General features: G+C 33.9%; 1 protein-coding gene across 2 annotated transcripts in view; it reads right to left on the bottom strand.

Annotated features, from left to right (window-relative positions):
- The window catches only part of IMMP1L (IMP1 inner mitochondrial membrane peptidase-like (S. cerevisiae)), a 78,220-nt gene that overhangs the window by 37,327 nt on the left and 14,327 nt on the right, over window positions 1-26,566 (bottom strand). Inside the window, exon 2 of one of the 2 annotated variants that reach the window (XM_011965600.1) lies at window positions 1,711-1,750. The exons of the other annotated variant lie outside the window; for it this stretch is intronic. The gene's annotated coding sequence lies outside the window, so the exon portion shown is untranslated. The remainder of the gene's footprint in view (window positions 1-1,710; window positions 1,751-26,566) is intronic. 2 annotated transcript variants of the gene reach the window in all.

The raw sequence follows: 26,566 nt of genomic DNA, 5'->3' as shown, positions 1-26,566 counted from the left end.
AAATTTAATGAAAGGAAAAATAATACTAAGAGTACTATTTTCAATTACAAGAAAATAGAAGGACACAACAACCAAATACAATATGAAATCTCGAATTGGATCCTGGAGCAAAAGGAAAAAGAAAGCTATGAAAGACATGGGGACAACTGGGTAAATCTGAATATTGTACATAAAAATATATCACTGTTTCAGTGTTAAACTTCTTAACAATATCATGCTATGTAGTAGAATGACCTTGTTCATAGGAGATAAACAAGGAATTATTTTGAGAAAAATGCTATGACTGCAACTTCCTTTCATATGGTTCACTTCTACTGCTAAAAATCATGTATAGAGATGAAGACAAATTGATACATACACATATATACACACACACGGATATATTACATATGGAGGAAGATAGAAAGCTAATGTGGCAAATGTTCATTGTTAAATCCAAGTGAAGTGTATACAAATGTGCACTGCACTATTTTTCTCAGCTTTGTTGGTAGAATAAAACTTCTAAAAAACAAACACTTGGGGGAAAAAGTGTGACTTCATTCATTCAACAAATACTTATTAAGCTACTACTATGTACCAGATAACTGTGTTCAGCCCTGGGAATACAGTAGTGAACACGATGCCTTCTCTCATACAGCTTATAGTATAGTGGGGCAGATATCATATATACACAAAGTAAACAAATAAATACATAAATACATTAAGTAAATTTCTGTAAAGAAAAATATAGTAAAGTGATACAGAACAATGGGTGAGGCATACTTTCTTTAGGATGAATCAGAAAAGATTTCTCTAATGAAAATGCCATTAAAGACAATGCTGCATTTAACTTTCTGAAGAACGACCAAACTGTTTTCCAAAGCAATTGCACCACTGTACATTTTTACTAGTAATGCATAAGGTTTCCAATTTCTCCACATCCTTGCCAACATTTGTTACCATCCATGTTTTGATTGTAGCCATCCCAGTGAGTATGAATCTCACTGTGGCTTTAATTTGCATTTCCTTAATAACAAAATATTCATAAGCACCTCTTTCATGTGTTTATTGTATTGATCACTATTCTTTTGAAAAATGTCTACTCAAACACTTTGCCCATTTAAAAAATTGGGCTACTATAATTTTTAGTTTAATTCAATCAAAGATTATAAGCATTCTATAAAATAGTACCAACAGATTGCATTCAATCAAAGCACGTTATAAAATAGAATCAAATGACTGAAAGCCAAGAGAAAAAAAATTACAAAACAGAAAGAGAGCAACAGATGATTCAGGTATTGAACTTAACATATGAACACTTTAAAATAACCATGATTAACATTCAAAAAAAACAGAAGGAAAGATAAAAGTCAGCAGTGACCAAAAATCTATTAAAAATCAAGTGGAAATTATACACAACATAATACTACAAAATAAAATACAATAACTAAAATTAATGCATTACATGAATCTACCGGCAGATTCTGCCTACTAGGCTCAGCCTAACAGAAGACAAGTGAACTGGGCAAGTTGGGAGAAAGTAATAAGACTGAAGGACACAGAGGAAAGCAGGTACACGATCCAGGAGAAACAGTATTAATATAATCAGAGACCTAAAGGAGAGGGACCAAGAATAGGACAGAAGCAATATTTTGAAGAAATACTGGTAGGTAACTTTCCAAATTGATGACAAACTCAAGAAATTCTACAAACCATGAACAGGATAAACACAAAACACACAGATACATCCAGGCACAGTATAGTCAAGATGCTGAAAAAGACAATGAGAAAAGTTTAAAATTGGCCAGAAATTTACCTTATTTTCAAAGAAACAATTTTGTCTCTTCAACAAAATGGAATGGCTACCTTTACATAAGAAATAATTAAAACGAGAATAAAATAAAATGGCATTTTTAAAGTATGAAAATCACCAAACTATAATTCTATGCCTGATGAAAATATACCTCAAAAGCTAAAGAAAAAAATAAAAACACTTTCAGAAAACAAGTTTTGCGAATATTTTTGCCAGCACAACTGTAATAATATATATACTAACAGGAATAATTCAACCAAAAACAAAATGTTGTCAGATAGAATTTGGCAAATGGGCCGGGTGCGGTGGCTCATGCCTGTAATCCAACTCTTTGGGAGGCCGAGGAGGGGGGATCACCTGATGTCAGGAGTTGGAGACCAGCCTGACCAACATGGAGCAACTAAACCCCATCTCTACTAAAAATACAAAATTAGACAGGTGTGGCGGCACATGCCTGTAATCCCAGCTACTCGGGAGGCTGAGGCAGGAGAATCGCTTGAGGTGGAGGTCACAGTGAGTCGAGATAATGCCATTGCACTCCAGCCTGGGCAAAAAGAGCGAAACTCCGTCTCAAAACAAAACAAACAAACAAAAGAATTAGGCAAATCCAAGAAGGAAGGAAGAGAACTGAAGAGTACATACATATTTGGATAAAGATACTGATGCTGTTTAAGACTAACAAAAATGTTTTACAGGACATAAAACATATATAAAAAAGAACACTAAAAAATAGAACTACCATACGACCCAGCAATTCCACTACTGGGTGTATATCCAAGAGAAAGGAAATCAGTATGTTGAAGAGATGTCTGCACTCCTATGTTTATTGCAGCACTATTCACAACAGTCAAGATTTGGAATCAACTTACATGTCCAACAGATTAATGAATAAAGAAAATGTGGTATATATACACAATGGAATACTATTCAGCCACAAAAACCAATGAAATCCTGTCAAACAAGGTAAAATGTATGAGCCTGGAGGATAATTCTGTTACTGAAATAAGCCAGGCATAGAAAGACAAATATCATATGTTCTCACTCATACATGAAAGCTAAAAAAGTTGATTTCACAGAAGGAGATAGAATAGTGATTACTAGAGGCTGAAAAGTGTGAGACACGATAGGAAGGGATTGGCTAGCAGATGCAAAATTACAGCTACATAGGAGAAATAAATTCTACTGTTCTATTGCACTGGAAGGTGACTACAGTTAACAATAATTTAGGGCATATTTTCGAAGAGCTATAAGATTTTTAACATTCCCAACAGAGAAATGATAAATATTTGAGGTGACAGATATGTTAATTACTCTGATTTGATCATTATACATTGTACATATGTATCAAAATCATACTGTACCATAAATGTATACAATTATTAAGTGTTAAAGAAAAATCGCCCAGTGAGAAACCTGTTTGGATAAGGCCTTAGACCTCAATGAAGGCATTAACCCATGGATCTCTCTCCGTCTCCTTCCCTCTGAAGTGCTCCCTGACCTCCGCGTATGGCCTCCAGGTATATCACGTACCCTGGACCTATGAGTAATAAAACCATTATTTCCATCTTGTGTCTCTCCTAATCATTGAAGGGGTGCTCTCCATCTTAAACATGCTAAATTAAAATATATATATTTAGATGCTAAATTATACATACATATATATACACACACACACATATACATATATATAACTTCAATTTAAAAAAAAACAGGGCAATAGAGAATGAGATCAAACAAAGGCCAACAGATCAGGTTTTGATAGAAGTTTGGGTACTTCCTCCAATGTAATAAAAGGGAAGAAAAACATGGGTTAACATACTGGTAGTTTTGACAGTTTGATGGTAGAAAAATAAGGGAGCTCTTGCCTTTTGTGTTTTTATTTACTCTTTGTTATGAGCTGATGTCATGAGCTAAGACTGGGAACTTTTAGCACAAAGCGAACTGGTAAACAGAACTGGTTACAGATGTACTAGTATTCTATTGGTGCCAACAAATTACCATAAACTTAGTGGCTTAAAACAACACAAATTTATAATCTTACAGTTGATAGGTCAGAAGTCTAACATGGGTACCACTGGGCTAAAAAATCAAGACTATTTCTTTCTAAAGGGTTTAGGGGAGAATCCATTTCCTTACCTTTCCCAACTTCTAGAAGCACTAACATTCCTTTACTCATAGCCCCTTTGTTCAATCTCAAAGTCTTTAATCTCCCTGGCCATTATTCCATGGTCACTTCTTCCTCTGTCTGTCTGTCTGTCTGTTTTTCTCTCTCTCTTGCCACCTTTTTACTCTTTTAAGGACCCTGGTGATTACACTGAGCCCAACTAGATAATTCACAATGATCTCAAAGTCCTTAACTTAATCACATCTGTGAAGTCCCTTTGCCATGTAAGGTAACATGTTCAAAGGTTCTGGGGATTAGGATGCAGACATCTTTGGAGGGCCATTATTCTACCTACCACACCAGGATACAGAACATTAAAGAAGTAACTACTAAACTGTGATTCCTCAGACCAGCATCAATGGCATCATCTTCAAACTGATTTGGTTAAATACAAACTTTATTAGAATCAGAAACTTAGGAAGTGTTGTTTAGCAATCTGTATTTTAACAAGTCCTCCAAGTGACTGCTCTAAGCTCTTGGTGACCAATAGCCATTGCCAGCCTTGGGCAGCCCTAGTTATCCAGTCATTTACTACTATATGTTGTATAACTTACCATGTAACATGTGTGCCGTGAAAAAATTTGGGAAGCTTGGGCATCAAAAAATTCAGAATCTGTTACTTTTTAAATTCCCTATCACATTTACATTAAAAAAAAAACTGAGTCATTAATGTAGAGAACCTATTTCTTTAAAGGGGAACCTATATATTCTTTCAAATAATAGAAAAGCTAGGGAAAAAGTGAAAAGCACCATAAAAATTGTGACTGTGTCATATAGCAAAAGAAGTATCGGAGGATCCTTCACAGAAATCTTTTAAGAGATTCTTCATTACTTTACATATATTAACTCGTTTAATCCTTAGAATAACCCTATGAGAACTTAGACATCTCTTTTTTAAAAAAAAAATTTTTTTTGAGACGAAGTCTCACTCTGTGGCTCAGGCTGGAGTGCAGTGGCACAATCTCGGCTCACTGCCAGCTCCCCCTCCTGGGTTCACGCCATTCTCCTGCCTCAGCCTCCCGAGTAGCTGGGACTACAGGCGTGCGCCACCTCGCCTGGCTAATTTTTTGTATTTTTAGTAGAGACAGGATTTCACCATGTTAGCCAGGATGGTCTTGATCTCCTGACCTTGTGATCCGCCCGCCTTGGCCTCCCAAAGTGCTGGGATTACAGGCATGAGCCACTGCGCCCGGCCCCTTAGGTATTTCATTTTTCAGATAAAGAAATTGAGGCGCAGAGAGATGAAGGAACTATTCAAAGTCATGCAGCTTATTAGAGGCCCGGCCATAATTCAAAATGAAGCTGTTTGGGTCTAACATCCAACACTACACCATACTGCCTCTCAATTTAAATGAAAAAAATTTTTGGATACTATAAAATAGGCATCTGGGAATAGAGACACACAGGAAAGATAGAGGTAGGACTGATGTTAAAACCAGCTAAAAAGATTGAGCAGAGTGAACCTAAGAAGCTGAAAAAAAATTAGAGATTCCTCCATCTTTAGAAATTTCTGGGCACAGGCATCCAATTCTAAGATTCTGATTTGGATCCAATCACTGAAGTAGACTTAAGAGTAATTTCAGAATACCCAAAGCCACAAAGAAGTTGTCCAACTGATTGTTCAGGTCTGAAATGCCTTTGAAAAGAGAAAGCATTTTGTTTCAGAAATAGGAAAAATATATATATACACATGTATATAAAAATACATTATATATATATGTCAAATGTTAACTAAGACCATCAGTTTGCATAAATTCATTCATTCTTAAGTATAAGCAATCACAGAAATGATTTAATGTCATTAATGTATTTTTGTTCTGATAGAGGAACAGAGTTTGAGAATAAATTAGCATCTAAAGAAGTGTTCACATTAAGAAAGGGTGAGCAGAAACAAGTTAGATAGGGAAGGAGAAAACAAATTACATCATAGTTTGCCACATTTACCTTCATTTGGGAAAGAAAAAATAGTAGATTTTGACATTTCTGGGACCTTGGAGATGTTCAAAGACAAGAATAATTACACAAAATCCATTTTCCCCATAGAATAATGCGTAAAAGGTAACTGAGAGATATATGTCCACTTAAGATCCTAAGAAGAAGTTATTGTGACAAGTAGAGAACAACAAAGACTCATTATGCTGAGTAGTATACTCTGCTCAATAGCTACATAATTCACTCTCACACAGCAAAGTCTCCATCAAAGTAATTCAAATTCCTGCCATTTCAAAATCACCTTCGGGCTGCTCATGAATTGTTCAAATCCGTAAGTGTTAAATCTACTGTAAGATTTGTATAGAGATTGTTTTTTATTTTCTAAAACTGTAAACTCAAGGCACTGATACCCTCATAATCTCTGAAGACTTTATTAAAACCTCTTCATTTTGAATTAAAAAATTAGCTGGGCATGAGGTGCACACCTGTAGTCCCAGCTACTTGGGAGGATTACTTGAGCCCAGGAGGTTAAGGTTGAGGTGGGCCATGATCTTACCACTGCACTCCAGCCTGGGCAACAAAGCAAGACCCTGTCCAAAAAGAATTAGAAAAACACACCAAACCTGTTTATTTTGTCTCATCAGCAGAGGAAATAACTGCCATTACTCTAAGGTTTAAAGCAGTGAATACTGCTTCAAATTTGACTGCAGCATCAAAATAACATGAAAACCTAATAACAACCAAAATTAAAAACTAAAAATCCAAATTCCCAGGCTCCCTGCGATTCCTATGATTCTCATCCTACATCACAGAGCTAATGAAAGAGAATCTCCAGCTGCAGATACCACAGTTTTAAAAAGCTCCCAGGAAGGAAGTCCAGTAAAGGACTTTATCCTGTCCTTACGCATACTCAATATTTTCAGAGACTTGACAAAATTTATCCATTCATTATCTTTAAAGTGAATGTTAATTTTGGGATAATTCTATAAACTTTCATCAAGTAAACATTATAATGCTAATACTTCAATGTATTTCATCAGTCCAGTGGTATTTTCTGAATTTCACATTTTTACATATAACCAAAATTGAAACTCATCTTGTATTTACAAAGAATAAGCAGTTGATCATTTTAATATAACAAAGTATCACCTTCCAAAAAGTAAAATACCAAAACAAACACACTCATTCACCAGTAATCCAACTACTAAATGATCTATTTCAAAGCAATATAGCAGTTGTATGAATAACAGTGGAAGAATATTAATTCAAAAAGAAATGTCATTTAGCATTATCATAGGCTAACCCTCGCTGTGCCACAGTTCATGAACACTTTTAGAGCGATCAGCCTCCAACTCCTGGGCTCAAAGAATCCTCCCACTACAGCCTCTCGAGTGTCTGGGACCAGAGGTGGGTGCCACCATGCCCAGCCCCACCTTATTCTTTTGTTATACCTGACTTACCATTCTTTCTAAAACATTTCTTCTCATTTCATCCTATATCCCACTCTCATCTCCCAAAATAATTCCCTTAAGTCTTATTGACATCATGAGCTGCCTGTGCTGCAAATTAGTATCTATCTTTTTAAGATAAGCCAAATTTCTTATAAGTTATCAACAGATATTAAAATTCAAATAACCTATATTTTTATGAAAAGAATGTATACCATTGAGAAGATCTTATGTTTTATGTTGAATTTACTTCAGATGAGTTTATTCGAGACTTTCCAAAGAAAATAACCATCTCTAATCAAATAAGAATGACCCTTAGAATGGAGAAGGAAAAAATACTGACTCTCAAGAGCTGTTCGGTAAATACTGAATAAAAAGTAAAAAAGCAAATACTGACCAGGTTTAATAAAAGCTTCCAGACAAATTCTATTTTGAATTCAAAACTACTTTAAAAATAAATACATAATACTACAAATTACCACAGAGAGTTATGCTGAGATAATAGCCTACCTGGCAAAATAATGTGAAATTACACATAAACCAAATATTTTAGATTTAAAGTAAGTAATTTTATTATGAGGATAAGAAAAAGATTTAAGTCCATTTACTTCATGGATAGCTTCTTTCATCATAATAAAATAAAAATTTTTTCAAACAGCAAAAATACAAATAGAAGGCAAAAGTCATCCTTTATAAAGTAACACAATGCAGTTTACTGGAAATATCGACAAGCTTTCTCATTCATTCATTCAAAATGTGGTTAAAGTTTGGAAATACAATTTGAAATACAATAGCTTGGAACCGGTTAAACCAAACCCAAGAACTCTGTATAAATTCATTATATTTGCTGACTTTTCTAGTAAAGACCTTATATGGAAAATAATAAAAGGTACCACACATAAACAGAGGTGGTAGTACATTAATGGTGTACATCAGGTATAATATTGGTTATATTTTAAATATTTTTATAATTTCAAGAAAATACTTTAGTCACCTATATTTAGTTAAAATGTTAAAGTTTAGACTGAGGCTGTATAATTTATTTTTTAAAAGATAAAGCCACTAAACAAAAAAGCTATGAGATAAAAATCAAGTTCTATGAATAAATATTTTTAAATTAAGTACTCTAAGATCATAACACTGACAACACTAATTATCTTTTCTAGTCTTGGCAGTTACATTGCATACTGTTTGGGTGACTGATGGGATAATTTCACTTCATTTTCTCTCAGTTTATATTGGATCGTGTTAGAGAAAAATATTAAAATAATTAACACCTCTAACCAAAGTATTTGATAAAGTTTTTAGATGAAATAAAAGCTAAAAAAATCAATTAACTAACACCCAAGTTTTAAGCAAACAACTAAACCTCCATCTAAAGGAAAAGTTACCTAAGAATCACTGATTTTAAAAAATACGTCATTCAGTATTCCTATTTACTCTACACTTTTATATATTAAAATCATATACTTTCACCAAAAGCCCTTTCATCAGCAGTTTCAGCTAGCAATACCTTCATTACAAAAAATATAGGTGTCTATATATTTCAAATTATGTTTTATTCAAAACATTTATCCAAAAACATTGCATCAATAGCAACTGAAGCATCAAAAACAGGTAAAACATATGACAAAACAAATTATTTCAATTCCTTACAGCTAGACATTTTGATTAATTTCATAGTGGCTCTATGGCCAAAAGAATATAAAACTACTTAAATTAATATATGATCTCAAATATGAATTGTTACCAATAGTAAATAATTTATGTCCTTCAACTAAAAAAACCAAGACATCATTAATCAACTTTTCCATTTCAATAGCTTAATAAATTTTGGATCATATAGCTTACAGTTTGTATGTGTCTTGCATAATTTTAAGTCATATAGCTTAAAATAAGGTTACATACTATAAAAAGCATATTCTTTGCGTTGATCACCTGATTTTTTGTTGTTGTTGTTGTTTATAAAATTAATTACAGTTAGCAGGGTAGAAATAGCTTTGAGCTTCATGAATGACATCCAAGAGATGGGAAAGGATTAGTTCTCAGTTGCTGCCAGTTATAGCACCAGGTGGCTTTTTCTGCAGTGAAGGTGTTACCGATAATCCCATTACACTGGTACTAAATCTTGCAGACATCAAAATTATCACCAAGGTTCCTTTTCATCCCATCCTTTCCAAATGACTGGAAGTCGCTTCACCTGAAAGAAGTCAAATCCACATGCAGCTGCTGTTTTAGCAGGCAGCAAACTCCCTGAGAATGTCAGTCGTGATTCAATTTTGCTGTGCTGGTGGCCTCCTATTCCCTGTCCAATAATACATCTGTTAAAAAATCCTACAGCTACAAATCAAGTTTAATCCTACCAGGGACCTCATGTTGGTCTTGTCTTCCAAAAAGGCAGCAGGTTCTGCTGTCTATCTCTGCTAGTATCTGGGGAATACCCTTTAAATCCCAGCCCTACTTAGAAGAATAAGCTAAGGATCACAAAACATGACCTCAAAAACCCTGATATGACTATATTCTGACCCAGAGGCATTCATTCTAGGTGAAGATTAGAACTTTGCATAATAAGATTACACAGCAAGTGAATGATATCAAGGGACTATCCATATGCAGCCGCCTGGTTTTGTATAGACAGCCTGTGCTCTGCAATATGCAGTGCAGACGAAAAAGAGCTTGGTCTTTCTAGCTGAAATAAAATAGATTCACATAAATTAGTTGGCCATTTCCAGATTTCTAAATCCCCTATTACATCTTTTATTGACAGCTCCTGTGAGGATAGCACAAATGTTATTCCTTTTTATTCTGTGCTTCTATAACAATCATGCTCTGTAATTGAAATGTACATAGATTATGTCTAGAAATTAACATCTTGTTTGCTATAATCTTGGATTACAATTGACTGTGTACATAATAAAATTAGGAAATCAATGGACAGATTTATCATCTCCAAGAAACCAGAGGTATTGTTTAAAGAATAGTTTAACATTTTGTGCCAACACTTTAAATGCAGGAGTCACAGGGAGTAGTCAATAAAAACGTAAGTGAGTCCAAGATTACAGCAGGCATTGGCTAATAGCTAAAAATTATATTACATAAAATTAGGTCATAGCCCTCAAAATTTAGAAAATGTGAAAAACTCAGAGATTTCATAAATATAGTTTTCTCTAAGTCATACTTGAGCAAGGTCAATTATATATGACCATTTTAAATAAAATATGTATGCCTACAGTATTTTACATGAATTTCCTTCATTTTATAACTGTACTTTAAAATATTTGAATCAATTCAAATCTATTATAATTCAAGGTTTTATAATTCTTAACAATATGTTTTTAAAATAGTTATCAGTGAAGAAATCTCTCCTTACATTTAAATATGTACAGAACATTTTAAATGTGTAGGATTCTAGAGAAATTTAGAAAATATTTTATAATCAGCTTCTTCCACCCATTACATTTACAGCTATACCAGCTTATCTAAGCAAATTTATATGAAAAGAGAGATTCATATACATTTACACAAAAACCTGTCCAGAATAAATCTAAGGATGTGAAGAGAAGACGTTGTAAGTTTTATATATATAAAAAAAAAAGTACTAAGATTTGCCATAGAATTCTTGTAAAACTAAGCTCCTTGGTATACTTACAATATGGCTTACTTGACAAGTTTGATTTGCCTACAATTTTTGAGGAACACTCCACATTTATTACATTAGTCATTATTACCTCATCATTACAATCTCTTTAAACATATCTGTACAATGTCTGATAGGTACTCAGCAGTCAGGTGACACAATCAGATTTTATGTATCACAGAGAAAGATATCAGCCAATGGTATCAGTGCTATAAAAAACTTTATGTAATTTCAACTACATAGCACATGAATATTCTTTGGTTACCTTGACTAGGATATTACTAGAAAAATAATGAGAAATGTAAAAAGTACATATTTTTGTTATGATATTTTGTTACAAGTGTGTAATACTTTAGAACTATACTGTTCAATAAGGTAGCCACTAGCCTTATGAGGCCACTTGAAAGATGACTAGTCCAAATTGAGATGTACTGTAAGTATTAAACACACACTGGACTTTGAAGACTTAATACAAAAAAGGGAAAGTATTTTGTTAATGTTTATATTGATTACATATTGAAAATATTTTGGTCATAGTTGATTATGTGATTCATATTATATTTCTAATGGACAGCACCACTTTAGCAGGTCTTATATTTTCAATAATATGTTCCTTAGCCAAATGAAATGGTGCAACTAACAAAAATACTGAAGCAGAGGGTTAATTATGGAAGAACATTCCAGTGTCAAATCTGGTAGATAAGCTTAGAAAAGAAAGTATGAAATCCTGTCATTTTAGCTTCTACTTCATATTTTCAGTTTAAGGATGGGGGTGGGAGAAGAGAAGACCTGCCAAATTGCTGACCATCAATGTGTAAAAAAAGAATGATGTGATGTAGTTACAAATGCTTTAGTCCAGTAAATTTAGGTTTTTTAAAAAATTGTCTCTTGAGCAATTTCATAAAAGACTAGTGAGGTCTATGTTACTCCCTCATCGATCTCAAAAGATAGCAACTTCAAAAAACATGTTTGGATCTAGAAAGGCATGAACTTTTTTCTACGTTGTTATTGTAATTGGTTATATTCAAATTTTTAAAGTACATTTAAGTAGTAACTACAGAGATTTGAGGCATTTAGTATACTTCAGAATATTCACAAAATAAAAAGATCAACATTATAAATTATTCGTAGGTGGCTTTTCTATTAGTCTTTTCATCATATCAATGAAATTCTTTTAAAAATCCTTTAATAAAAAGGGTTTTATAGAAATAAGTAAAACTGAAAATAATTTAATTCAAGAAATGTAATTATTCATTTAGAATGACAACTGATACTATACAATTAAAACACAAAGTCTACCTTTGTCACACAATGGAATATGATTTGAATATAAACATGTTCTTAAGGTGCTAACTCATTTTAAAAGTTGCTTTTTCATAATTATTCCCTTATAATATTTATCTGTAATACTGAGGCTAAAGATGAAATTGAAATGTGAGTATCAATAAATAAGATGAATAAAATTTAAATCAATTTTTTATGACCTAGTCATGCTACTTATTTTTTGCCTTTTACAACTATGTAGGTTTATTCCTTTTCTGGTTACAAGTATCACATAGACATTGCACATACACACACACAAAAGCAAAATAATAACAATAACAAAAAAACTTTCTAACCATCAATAGATGAGTGCAATGATATTCAGTCTGAGTTAATCTCCAGACATCCAAATTCATGAATAAAAATTCATCAGTTTTAAATACACTGAGCCTATTAAGCAAGAACAAAAGCATATGCACAAAAGAGCTTTTAATATATTTCAAAGCCCACAAGAGCCATGGTCTCATTAAAATTATAAATTACACAAACATGGAATGAAGATTCAAACTGCAGTGCAGCTAAGCAGATTACAGAAAACCCCGCGTTCCATATGATAACACACCATGGCCCTCCCAGATGGGGGCTTGGAACAAAAAGGCCATCACCACAGCTAGGGAAAACCTCCTTGTGATCTCTGGTTTCTGTTCAGCAGATGACAGCCAAATAATATGTTGATTATTCTGTTTGTGCTGCTAAGCTTGTAAGATGGAATAAAGCGATATGATCTATTGTGAACCCAATGCTAATGTGTTGCTCCACTCATAAATAATATACTGAATTTATTTTCAAACTATCTCTTATCTGAATTTCAGTTTTTAAATGCATGAATTAAAATAAAAGCCAGGATAAAATAATACTTAATTTGATGCTTTAAACTAAAAAATGCAATTGACAAGTGAAAAATATCTAAATGCTTAGTGAAGAGTTATTACAATCACCTTGAATTTCGGCACTGTAATGGGAGACAAAAAAACACTTTTAAATAGGCAATTACTTTCATTAGGAAATATAAATATAAAATTAAGTAATATAATAATTATGAAGTTAATAATATACATTATGGACAAGATAAAAACAAAAATATTAGGGTATGCAAAAACACTTTTCTACAACATTATAGCTCATAGTCAGAACATATAGTGAAAGCATTTTTGAACAATAAAAAGAATAATTGAAGACCTCATAAACGTTCATAACTTCACAAGAAATCTTACTTAAAATTTAAAAGAAGTTTATAAAAATAATTTTCAACTAGCTAGCATTTTATTTTTATTTGGTGACAAAAGTTAAAACCTAATTTTTACCTCAATTAAAAAAAAGGTATATTTAAAATCCTAAGCTTTAAAGATGATGCCCAAATGAAGTAACAGGGATTGTGTCTGTGAATACTTTACAAAATTGTGTATTTCATGAATAAACATATTTATGAATACTATTGTTTAAAATATTAGAAATCATAACATTTACCTCTTCACTCCAAAATTCCTCCCTTAATACTCTAGTAGACTCTCCTTAAAGGCAAACTAAATAGTACATTAAAACTGCATATAAGGTGAACATGAATAAACACACTGTTTTCTTAAGGGAGTATTTTGTAGAAAGTACATAATTACGGTCATTGGCCTAAGTCCACCTCATTTTTGTCTCCAGATACAGACTGAGTCCAAAAGTACTGCAAAACTCCACAATATGTAAATACAGACTGAAATTTTAAATCTAAAAGGTAAAGCAAAAATGTTTTTAAAGAAAAACTAAGAAGATAAAACATTCTTGAAGTAGATAAAAATTTCTTAAACAAGAATTAAAAAGCACTAAACATAAATGATGAACTAGACTACTTTAAAGACATAAACTTCTGTTCATTAAAAGCACTATTAAGGGAGTAAAAAGACAAACCTCATAGGAAGAAATAGTTGCAATACCTATAGCCAATGAAGGACTCATATTTTGAATATACAAAGAACTCCCACAAATCAAAGGAAATGACAGATAGGCTAACAGAAAAGTAGGCCAAAGAAGTGAACAGGAACTTCACAGAAGAAAATAACCAAACAGCCCATATACATATGAAAAAGTACTCAACTTCATTAATCGGGGAAATATAAAGTTAAATCATTACGGTTTACTACTTTGCACCCACCAGAATTGGAAAAATGAAAAAGATGGGGGGAAAAAAAGAGTGTTGGAAACATGTGGAGCAACTAGAACTCTCTTGCATACTATAAATATAGCCTGATACAAACATTTTAGAAAACTGTTCACCATTGTTACTTAAAGCTGAACATATATACATACTGCTGACCTGGTAATTTTGCTCCTACATATATCACTAAAAGAGATGTGTAGATATATAACTCAAGAAATATGTATTAGAATGTTCATAAAAGCATTATATAGAAACCACGCAAATGTCCACTAACAGTAGAATGGATAAATAATAGTTATATATTCACAACTACATGCAGCAATAAAAACAAACTACAACTATGTGGATAAATCTTAAGACACAATGTTGAACAAAGGAAACCAGACATAAAAAATTATACTGTATAATTTTCTATATATAATACAAAAACAAGAAAAATGAATCTTTGCTATTAAAATTCAAGGCAGTGATTATCCTTGTTGGGGAGGGGACATAGTGACTGGAAGGGTACACGAAGGTGTCTTCTGGAGTGCTGATAATGTTCTTTTACTTTATCTGTGTGCTGGTTATATGGGTGTATTTGGTTTACGAAAAATTCATTAGGCTATCCACTCACAATGTGTGCACTTTTCTGTACGTGTAGCTTTCTTTAAAGTCACTTTTACATAAAAATACACAGATGTACAAAGATAGTGAAAATCCTAGTCATAAGAAATTTAGGAACTGACATGTATACAATCCGAGGGAGAAAACTGAGGGTTCTTACCATATATATCTGAATAACCAAATTTTCAACTACATAGTTAACTTCCTAGATGCTTATAAATGGAAGACATTTATAAGAATCATTCACCCTATTATCTTCCCCTGAACCCAATCATGTATTCAGAGATATCTAGTCTTCATGTTAGAAGTAACTGATACTGCTCTTGTAACACAGCTTTTAAAGTAGTCTCAGGACTGAAGATTTGCCCTTATATGTGGGAAACTAAAGTGGTACAGAAAGCAGTATACAGAATACATGCTTGCCGTTTTCACTCTTCCTCCTAAATTTCATAAGCTTTAGTTTGTTAATCATGAATGTGTATTACTTAATTTAATAGCACTTCCTTGAAAACTTTCATTTTAATTTTTCAGAGAAATTAAAATATAATTTACTCTTTAATATCAATACCATACACACTAAAGCTTCATGATAATCTGATAATAAACTATACATCTCATATCTCCCAATTAAATATTTCCCTTCTTTCCATACTAGAATCAATATATGATTTATAATACTTTTTTTCTTATATTGAAAAGATGCTTTAAGAGATAAGCCAGGAAAGATCATCCAAAGATTATTATAGTTTATGTTTAATTTGTATAACAAATATTTATTTATTTACCGCTTACCATCTGCCAGGCTCTAGGAAAAACAGAATAAAAATAGCTAATTTCACAGTAAATATAGTAGGGTTACTCTTTTCTTTCACTCTCATTTGATTTACAAATAAAATTATTTTCAACTAGTAACATATTAACATATTCAAAAGTTAAAACTACTCTAAAAGATATATATATAGAGTAAAAGTCCCATCTTCCCTATTTTCTTCATCCCCACAAAGATTTAAATTTTGTATAAACTTACAGATTTTGTTATGTAAATACAAGCAAATATGAATATATGGTTTTATTCCCCTCCCAATATACACAAAACACACTTTACTGTACATTGTTTTGAATTCTGCTTTTTCCAAATAACAACGGTATGTGAAAAACTTTCCAAATTTTCATATAGAAAAAATCCACTTTTTTTAACAGCTGTAGAGTATTTCATTGTATAGTTACGTCATAGTTCATTTAACCAACACATTGCCAATAGACACTAAGGAATTTCCAATCTTTTGCTACCACACACAAAGTTATAATGAAAATTTCGATACATATGTTATTTTGTAAGTACACACCAAAATTTCTGTAATGAATTCCCAAAATTGGAACTGAGATGAGGTAAATGCATTGGTCTTTTTCTAGAAATTGTCAATTTGCATTCCACAGGAGTTGCATCATTTTGCACTTCCACAACATATGCATCTCAGATTTATCCTGAAAAAAAGCTATTCCTCTCTTCGGGCCTCTAAAATACTTTGTTCGTAAGGCAATTTCCAAAGACGTGCTCATTGCAATAAACTACATAAAGCTCTCGGTTTATTTTTTTTCCCAGATGCAAGGGTAAAATTTGCTGACTTAGTAAGTTTAAAAAAGCAAATAAATTTTCAAATTAAAAAACAAACCTCATACAAACTCAGCAAATCAGCATATTAATGCCTAAATGTGCTGGGATAGCAACTATTTGTCTTTCCAATATCTCCTGTGCTCCAAAAACAAGTATACTCCCTACTCCAGTTTTTTTAAAAATTCACATTCAATAATTTATAAATGGATAAGAAGTCAAATGCATTTCACTTCTAAATGAACGTTTTCCTAAACCACTTAAATGTTTTCATGAAGTCAAATCTGTGTTACTTCTACATTTTTTAAAGCCATAATTTCAAAGGTGATTTAACCTTTATGACTGCCATTTTTAACAGGTAATATCATCTAATGTATTATTTTTATTTCAATGTCTATCCTGTCAAATATTTAATAATTGGAAAACCAACACTAAGTCCACTGGACTTCCTATTTGAAGTCATCCTTAAGTAAATCCGTTTCAATAAGCCACAACTGTTCTGCTGGAAAACATGTAAATGATCATATTTATTCCCCAAATAAGGATACGCAACCTATGCTGCATATATATTAGGCAGAAATCAGTCAGTCAGACAGAAATCAGTCTGAGGTTATCTCAATATCCTGTAAAAACAAAGTGGCTAGACTAGTTGCTGATACCAAAATGAATTTTAAAATGCTAGCACACATTCTCTGCTCTTATAGTCAGCAGATGTGACAGAATCGTACTTAAGCCTTCACCTAAGTAATACATAATGTTAGGCAAACGCGTTGATTTTAAATATGAGTCAAACAGAAGGCACTGACAACAAAAAGCAAGAATCACCTAAGAAATGTAAAAGAAAACAAAACAAATGAGAAAACACATCACAGTAGCTCTGAGGACAAAAAAGCTTATCAGGCTAGGATAATTTAGAAGAAAACAGTCCAACACAGCATACAATTCTGAGGAAATAACTTTAATTCTGTAAAATGACTGATGTTCACAGTAACAACTCAGAGCCATTAAAAAAAAGCCTTAAAATGTGTTCTGTTTAACAGAACAAAGACGTACGTTTTTCTAATGAATGAAGTACTCAAAGTAAAAGTCTCAGTTAAAATCAGAATATACAGTGGTTGCCCTTTAGAAGATGAACTGTGATAAAGTGCAGTAACATTATGGGGGCTTTAGATGCGCAACTTTTTTTTCCCTTTTTTTTTTTTTTGTAATGACCTCTCCTTGCGATAGACTTGCGACTTTCTATGCTAATCCAGTTCTTAGTTAAGAACCAAAAGAATATCTGATTTTTTTCTGCAAGCTATTTAGGCATATTTTCACTTAAATGACTGGAACACTCAAGAAAATGTCCTGATTTCATTTTACTTTAAGTTGTAACTGCCAAAGTAGACAGGTTAGTCTAGTTTCTAGCTCCAATTTGCTAAATGGCCTTGTTCAAGTGACTCAATCTCTCTAGTCCTTAGTTTCTTCATCAGTAAAGTGAAGGAGTTATAGAAGGCATGACATATTACTAAATAGAATGAGTGTGCTAACAAAATGAAACAAAGGGTTACTACATTAGGTCCTGTATCTACATCAATAGTATAACTAGATCTATCTGTATGTACTCTATATTTAAACTATCTCAAACTGTATGTCACTTTACTATATATGTAAGGCCTACAATAAAAGAAATGATAATCATTTTAGAATCTTCCCCAACATTTAATACTGTTACTGTCAGGATATAAAGAAATGTATACATGATATGTAACCAGGATATTCTTTAAAACACATTCTCAGCAATGTCATCAAATACTAGAAACAAGTCAATGATCTACCAACAGCAGAAAGAATGAATAAATTCTAGCACATTTAATTCAAAGGGATAACACATAACAACAAAAATGAATGAAATAAAACTACACATAACTACATGGATAACTCTTCAAAACATAATGCTGAGTGAAGGAAGAAAGAATACATGATTCCATAAAGATTAAAAAGAGGCAAAAAAAAAAGGTAAACATACTGCTTAGGAATACATGTAAAGTGACAAAATTATATTCGAAATTGTATAAATAATTACCATTAAAGTCATGATATTGGTTACCTCTAAAGAAAAGAAAGTATATCAAGAGTTTCTGGGGTGCCAGTAATACTCTATTATCACAAAGATGCTTGCTAAATATTTAATTTATAATTATTCATTGTATTATATATTTATGTTCCTGTAACATTATATTTTACAATAAAAAGTTATAATTATATACTTTCTAAAATAATACTAATATATTTTTATAAAAAGGAAGGATTCCTTTCTGCTGTCAACAGTTTCCTTGAACTACATTTCTAATTTTTAATGCAATATTTTAATAATGAAGAAACAAGTTACTATGCCTAATTCTCCACAATCCTAATTAAAAGCGGATTTCAGAGGCTTATTTAATAGCTACAAAATAATACCAGGCCTTTAAATAATACAAGATCAGTTATCCTGCTAGATCTTGGCTTAGCAGCTCCATGTTATTTCTGTCTGTCACTCTTTTCAAGAAAATGCATGCTCTTTTAAAAAAAAATTCCAAATGATATTCAGGTAATAATTTGAGGCATGCTGCATTTCAAAAAACACAATAGTTTAGTCCTGAAGTAGGAAGAAACACACTTTTAACCTTCACACATTTTAAAATAATTTTGGGAGCACTTGTGTATGCATACAACATGAAGGTCCATGATAGGCAAGTCACAGACAATACAGATGAAAACCACACTGTGAGTACTAGAAAACATGATAGCTGGATTATAGCATAGATATACAATGTCTAACGTAAATTATACTGGGGCAGTTTTATATATTTTCTTTGGAAAAACAAAAGTATAGGGAATGGAAATTATTACAGACCATATAATAACACCAGCAAACTAACTTACATTACAAAAAAAAAAAAAAAAACCCACACAATTTACAAAATCCTCAAAGGTTCATCACCTAGAAGCATCCTTCAGTGTGTTCAGTTATTCCAACTTTTAGATGCTGTTCAACAGGAAGCAGACAATGAAATTTTGAAACAAGACTATCAGTACTTTCATCAGGCTTCAGGTATCAACATGATGGCAATGGTATAGCACCTTTATAATAGTTGCTTTCGTTGCATACTATTGGTTTTTGTGAATGCAGGCAAGGATTCCTCTCCTTAGTGGGTCCAACTAACCAGTTATTTGCCCATCTATTAAGTGCCAACTTTACAAAATTACATTGTGTCCAGCAGGGAGCAGCATTACAACAGTCATAAGAGCTAAGTTGAACATGAAACCGACAGAAGAAAAAGGAGGAAAAAGCCCACTTACCATAGGTCTGTCCTATAATTCATTCAATTTTTAGGGAAGTTGCAGGGCTTACAGAAAAAAAAAAAAATTAAAACATGTCTCAAGGCACAGGTAGGTGATCCATGATTTCAGGAATCCTTAAGCAGGAAATCAAAATTATTTAGAGAAGGCTTTTTTCAACCACATTGAGTTGAATTAGTAGTATATACTATGACTGAATGACAGTTGTAAAGGTGCATCTTCCTCTTAATGGATCCATGAGATCTTGAATTCAGGAATTTGATCACGCTTTTGGAAAAAATGACTTAAAAAAACAGAGAATATTAAAGTCCTTTATCCATCAGAGAATTTAGTTCAAAGAAGAACATAATAGCTAATAGATTATATGAGATCAACCTAGAAAGAACTATGGTCCAAGAGTTAAATGAGTTGACAGGGCAACCATTGACAGTTCATTAAACTCTTCTAGACTCAGATATAGACAGGATGCAAACATTAACTTCTATAGGTCAGCATGAATACCTGAGGTTAATTTTAAGAATAAAAAAGCAGTAGAAAAGCAGAATACAATACTAGTGACATAAGACTAAACTAGATATGTACTGAATATGAGGAATGTGTGTGATACAGTAAAAAAACCCTCGTGATCAGTAATAATATGACAAAGGCAAAACAATACGTTTGATACTGACTTGGATGTCAAAACTGGCCTCATAGTCAACTATAATAATTCTATCTCAGTTTTTATAATTAAGAAAAAATGTTTCATTTTTTATTTTATTTATTTTATATATATATATTTTTTTGAGACAGAGTCTCGCTCTGTCGCCCAGGCTGGAGTGCTGGGGCACGATCTCAGCTCACTGCAAGTTCCGCCTCCCAGGTTCAGGCCATTCTCCCGCCTCAGCCTCCCGGGTAACTGAGACTACAGGCGCCCACCACCACGCCCAGCTAATTTTTTTGTATTTTTAGTAGAGACGGGGTTTCACCGTGTTAGCCAGGATGCTCTTGATTTCCTGACCTCGTGATCTGCCCGCCTCGGCCTCCCAAAGTGCTGGGATTACAGGCGTGAGCCACCGAGCCCAGCCAAAAATTTTTAGTTTTATTTGGAATGTTAAAGTTTGCTTTGTGTGAGTTTGCGTGTGACTTTTCAGTGTCTACCATAAAAAACAGATTTTTGCCTTTAAAACAATATATGCATATTCACTTTTAAATACACGTAATTGCATATATCTATATAATATACAATATCACGTATCAATATATTATTAATATACAAATAATATAACATTTACTTGAAATTTAATTAATATGTAAAATGGTTCCTATTTTCTAACAAAATGACATAAGCAGTTTGCCTTGGGCGAATGATATAAAGAATATGGTTTCACTCTAATTATTACCATCAATTTGACTGAAGCTGAAAGAAACTCTGATATATTAATCTTCTACCCATTAGCAGTAAACTATTAGTTGCATTACTTATCATCTTTTGCTCTCCTTAGTCTTATCTCTTGCCTTCGCTTTTACACATTTCACTTTTCTGATAATTCTTCATTTCTGCCAATCTATCTTCCTCCTCTTTTGTAATGCATTTCTGTATCAATCCAAATTTTTAATTCAATCTCCTCTCTTTATGACACTACCACTTTTTTTTTTCTTTTATCCTGGTACCTTTAAAAATTAGTTTTCTCCTGTAACAATAGTCTGTTTAAATATATCATTTCATCCACTTACAAGCACCATGCTTGATCTTAAAAATCTTAACAATCTCACATAATTGGAAGACACAACTAAATACACTTAAATTATATTTGTTATTCATAAAAATTTTTCCTCTGAGTTATTTAAGAACTTGCTAAATGTTTTTAAATTTGATCCTGAAACATGCAAAAATTTCAAGGAAATCTAATCTCACACAATCATTCCAAAAAATTGGAGACAACCACTATTCTAATAAAGAGATAATTTAGGCTCTTACTACATTGATGTGAATAAATATTGAGTAACCAACTTCTCTAAATCAACAGAACTTTAGAGCTATTTATTCATATACATGTGGGCATGTAATGTACAATATCCACATTAAAAGCAAAGGCACATGCCTGTAATCCCAGCACTTTGGGAGGCCGAGGAGGGTGGATCACGAGGTCAAGAGATCAAGATCATCCTGGCAACATGGTGAAACCCTGTCTCTACTAAGAATACAAAAATTAGTCAGGCATGTTGGGGTGCACCTGTAATCCCAGCTACTCGGGAGGCTGAGGTAAAAGAATCACTTGAACCCAGGGGGCGGAGGTTGCAGTGAGCCGAGATCATACCATTGCACTCCAGCCTGGTGACACAGCGAGACTCCAGTTAAAAAAAAAAACAAAACAAAAAGCGGTACATTAAACCCCCTACTTCTAATATATATTATAAAGTCTGAGAAGAAAAGTGATTTTCCTGTTCAGCACTCTCTAACATAAACATTAAAGGTATTAGTAGGTTGTAAAATAATGTCATAATAATTATTCACAAGCCTTGAAATTTTTTAATATTTGTACATAGATTATACAACACCATTTATAATATAATTACCTAGAAAGAGACTATAGTGAGTTGAGACATGTTTCCCCTCCCTTCCTCCCCTACCCAAATTCATATTCACCTGGAACCTCAGAACATGACCTTATCTGGAAAAAGGGTCTTTGCAGATGTAATTAAGGACCAATGTGAGATCATACTAGATTAGAAAGGGTCCTAAATCCAATGAGAATGTCCTCATTAGAGACAGAAAAGGACATAGGAAGACACAGAGAAAAGAACAACATGAAAATGAAGTCAGCCTAGAGTTACACTGCCTCAGGGCAAGGAATAAAATGCCACCAGAAGCTGTAGAAGCAAAGAAGAATGCCCCCCTAGAGTTTTCATAATAAATATGGCCCTGCTGACAACCTGACTTCATATTTTTGACCTCCAAAATTGTGAGACAATTAATCTTTGTGTGTTAAGTCACCAAGTTTTTGTTCATTTGTTATGGTAATTTTAGAGAACATAGATTTTCATACCAAAAACTGGAGTGTTGCTGTGATAGATACCTAAAAATAGAAAAACAGAAAAAGCCTAGGTTGCCTTGAAGAAATTTTTGGTAGAAAAAGAAATCTTAAGAAAACTCTGCTGAGGGCTCAGAAGGAAGACAAGAGGTAAAGAAAACTTCTATCACCTTAAAGAATACATATATTATCATCAACAGAATGTTGACAGAAATAGGAACATTAAAAAGGTTTCTGATGAAATCTCAAGAAGGAAATGGTATTGGAAACATCGTATTGGAAAGTAAAGAAAAAGCAGTCCTTGTTGTAAAGTGGCAGAAAACTTGGCTGAAATGGGTTCTACTATGCAGCAAAAAGTAGAATTTGGTAAGCAATTAATTTGAATACGTAGCTGAGGAGATTTCCAAACAAAGTGTTAAAGGCGTAGACTGTTTTCTCCGGGCTGCTTATAGTAAAATGTGAGGGAAAAGAGATAAATTGAGGAAGAAATTGTTAAGCAAAGAAAAACCTATGATTTGGAGATTTCTTAACCTATTTAAATTGTAAAAGATGCTAAAAGCAAGCTCTGGAGAAGGGGCAAGGATGTGGCTGAAAAACCTTTTCTGAAGAGATTAGGTATGTGACAAATAGGTCCAATCAATCTTTTCAGCAGAAGCTAGGAACAGAGATGAGGTTATCCAGGAAGGATCTTTGAAGAATTCCCTTATAATGGCAGAGATCCTCTAGATATACATGAGAGACCCACACATTTTAAAATATTCAGTAAACCATGCTACATACACATGTGCTGCCACCCAGGCTTTGCTGTTCTGTCTATAAAGAACAGGCAGAGTAGATTTAGTATAATTCTTAAGGGTCTTGGGATTTTCATAATGGTAAATAGCACTGGCTTCAACTTAAAGTCACCAGTTGCCATTATCCCCTTAGGAGAGTGAGTCTGTCCTGTGAAGCTTCAAAGCCAGGCATTGACTTCTCTCCAGCTATGAAAAGTCCTAGATAGCATCTGCTTCCAACAGAAGGCTGTTTAATCTACATTGAAAACGTGTTACTTTGTGTACACACCTATATCAACTATCTTTGCTAGATACAGGTAACTCCCTGCAGCTCGCCACATACTTATGTTATGGCTTCTTTCCTTAAACTTCATTAACACAAATCTTTCAAATGTTCTTCTGTAGCTTCCTCACCTCTCTCAGCCTTCATAGAATTGAAAAGAAACAGGATCTTACTCTGGATTAGGCTTTCAATCTGCTATCTTTCAAATGTTCTTCTACTGCTTCCTCACCTCTCTGAGCATTCATAGAATTGAAAAGAAACAGGATCTTACTCTGGATTAGGCTTTGACTTGAAGGAACACTGTGGCTGGTTTGATCCATTAAGACAACTAAAACTTTCTCTGTATCAGCAATAAGGTCGTTTCTCTTTCTTATCATTCATGAGTTTATGAACTTTTCCTATTGCATTCATAGCTTAACTGTTTGGCAAGAGGCCTACCTCTTGGCCTGTCTCAGCTTTCAACAAGCCTTCCTTGGTGAGCTCAATCATTTCTAGCTTTTGATTTAAAGTGACAAATATGCAATGCTTTCTTTCACTTGAACACTTAAAGACCACTTTAAAAATCACTGCATGGTTAATTGTCCTAATTTCAATACTGTTATGTCTCAGTGACACAATGAAGTGAATAGGGAGTGAATTGGAAGGCCAGCGAAGGAGAGATGGGGGAACAGCTGGTTGACAGAACAGTCAGCACACATACAGTTACTGATTAAGTTTACATTCTTATATAGGCACAGTTTCTGGTGCCTCAAAACAATTACAATAGCAACATCAAAGATCCTGATCATAGATAACCATCACAGATACAATAATGATGAGAAAGTTTGAAATACTGCAAGAATTATCAAAATGTGACACAGAGACACAAAGTGAGCATGTATACCACAGGAAAAATGGCACCAACAGACTTGCTAATTGCAGGGTTGTCACAAATCTTCAATTTGTAAAAAATGCAGTTCTTCAAAGCTCGATACAGTGAAGCACAAATAAGATGATGCATACCTATAGTTTGTCTATAAAAAATGTTAAGGGACCCTGAAAAGCCAAAATAATTGTATTACTCCATTTTCATGCTGCTATAAAGAACTGCCCAAGACTGGGTAATTTATAAAGAACAGAGGTTTAATTGACTCACAGTTCTGCAGGGCTTGGGAGGCTTCAGGAAACTTACAATCATGGTGGAAGAAGCAGCAAATGCATCCTTCTTCACATGGTGGCTGGAAGGAGAAGTGCTGAGCAAAGAGGGGAAAGCCCCTTATGAAACCATCAGATCTCAGGAGAACTCACTCACTATCACAAGAACAGTATGGGAGTAACCACCCCCATGATTCAATTACCTCCTACCAATTCCCTTGCATGGTATGTGAGGATTATGGAAACTACAATTCAAGATGACATATGGGTGGGGGCATAATCAACCCATATCATTCCACCCCTAGCCCTGCCCAAATTTCATGTCCTCACATTTCAAAGCACAATCATGCCTTTCCAACAGTTCCCTAAAATCTTAGCTCATTCCAGAATTAACCCAAAAGTCCAAGTCCAAAGTCTCATCTGAGACAAGGCAAGTCCCTTCCACCTATGAGCCTGCAAAATCAAAAGCAAGTTAGTTACTTCCTAGATACAATGGGGGTACAAGCATTGGGTAACTACACCCATTCCAAATGGGAGAAATTGCCCAAAACAAAGGGGCTATGGGCCCCATGCAAGTCCACAATCCAATAGAGAAGACTTTAAACCTTAACATTCCAAAATAATCTCCTTTGACTCCATGTCTCACATCCAGATCACACTGATGCAAAAGGTGGGCTCCCAAGGCCTTGGGCAACTCCGCCTCTATGGCTTTGCAGGGTACAGCTCCCCTCCTGGCTGCTTTCATGGGCTGGCTTTGAGTGTCTACAGCTTTTCCAGGTGCACAGTGCAAGTTGTAAGTGTATCTACCTTTCCAGGATCTGGAGGACCATGGGCCACTTCTCACAGCTCCACTAGGCCGTGCCTGTGGGGACTCTGTGTGGGGGCTTCAACTTCACATTTCCCTTCCTCATTGCTCTAGCAGAGGTTCTCCATGAGTGCTCCACCCCTGCAGCAGACTTCTGCCTGGACATCCAGGCATTTCCATATATCCTCAGAAATCTAGGAGGAGGTTCCCACACCTCAATTATTGACTTCTGTGCACCCACAGGCCCAACACCACATGGAAGCCACCATGGCTTGGGGCTTGCACCCTCTGAAGCAATGGCCCAAGCTGTACATTTGACCCTTTAAGCCATGGCTGGAGCTGACACAGCTGGGATGCAGGACACCATGCCCCAGGACTGCACAGAACAGGGGTAACCCTGGGCCCTGCCCAGGAAACCATTTTTTCCTTCTAGAGGCCTGTGATGAAAGGGCTGCCATGAAGGTCTCTGACACGTCCTAGAGGCATTTTCCCCATTGTCTTGGTGATTAACATTGGGCTCCTTGTTACTTATGCAAATTTCTGTAGCTGTCTTGAATTTCTCCCCAGAAAATG

This window comes from Mandrillus leucophaeus, unplaced genomic scaffold, assembly GCF_000951045.1.
Source record: "Mandrillus leucophaeus isolate KB7577 unplaced genomic scaffold, Mleu.le_1.0 Scaffold73, whole genome shotgun sequence".
Lineage (NCBI taxonomy): Eukaryota > Metazoa > Chordata > Mammalia > Primates > Cercopithecidae > Mandrillus > Mandrillus leucophaeus.
The sequence above is the reverse complement of the archived record's forward strand: the minus strand, read 5'-3'. Positions and strand labels throughout refer to the sequence as shown.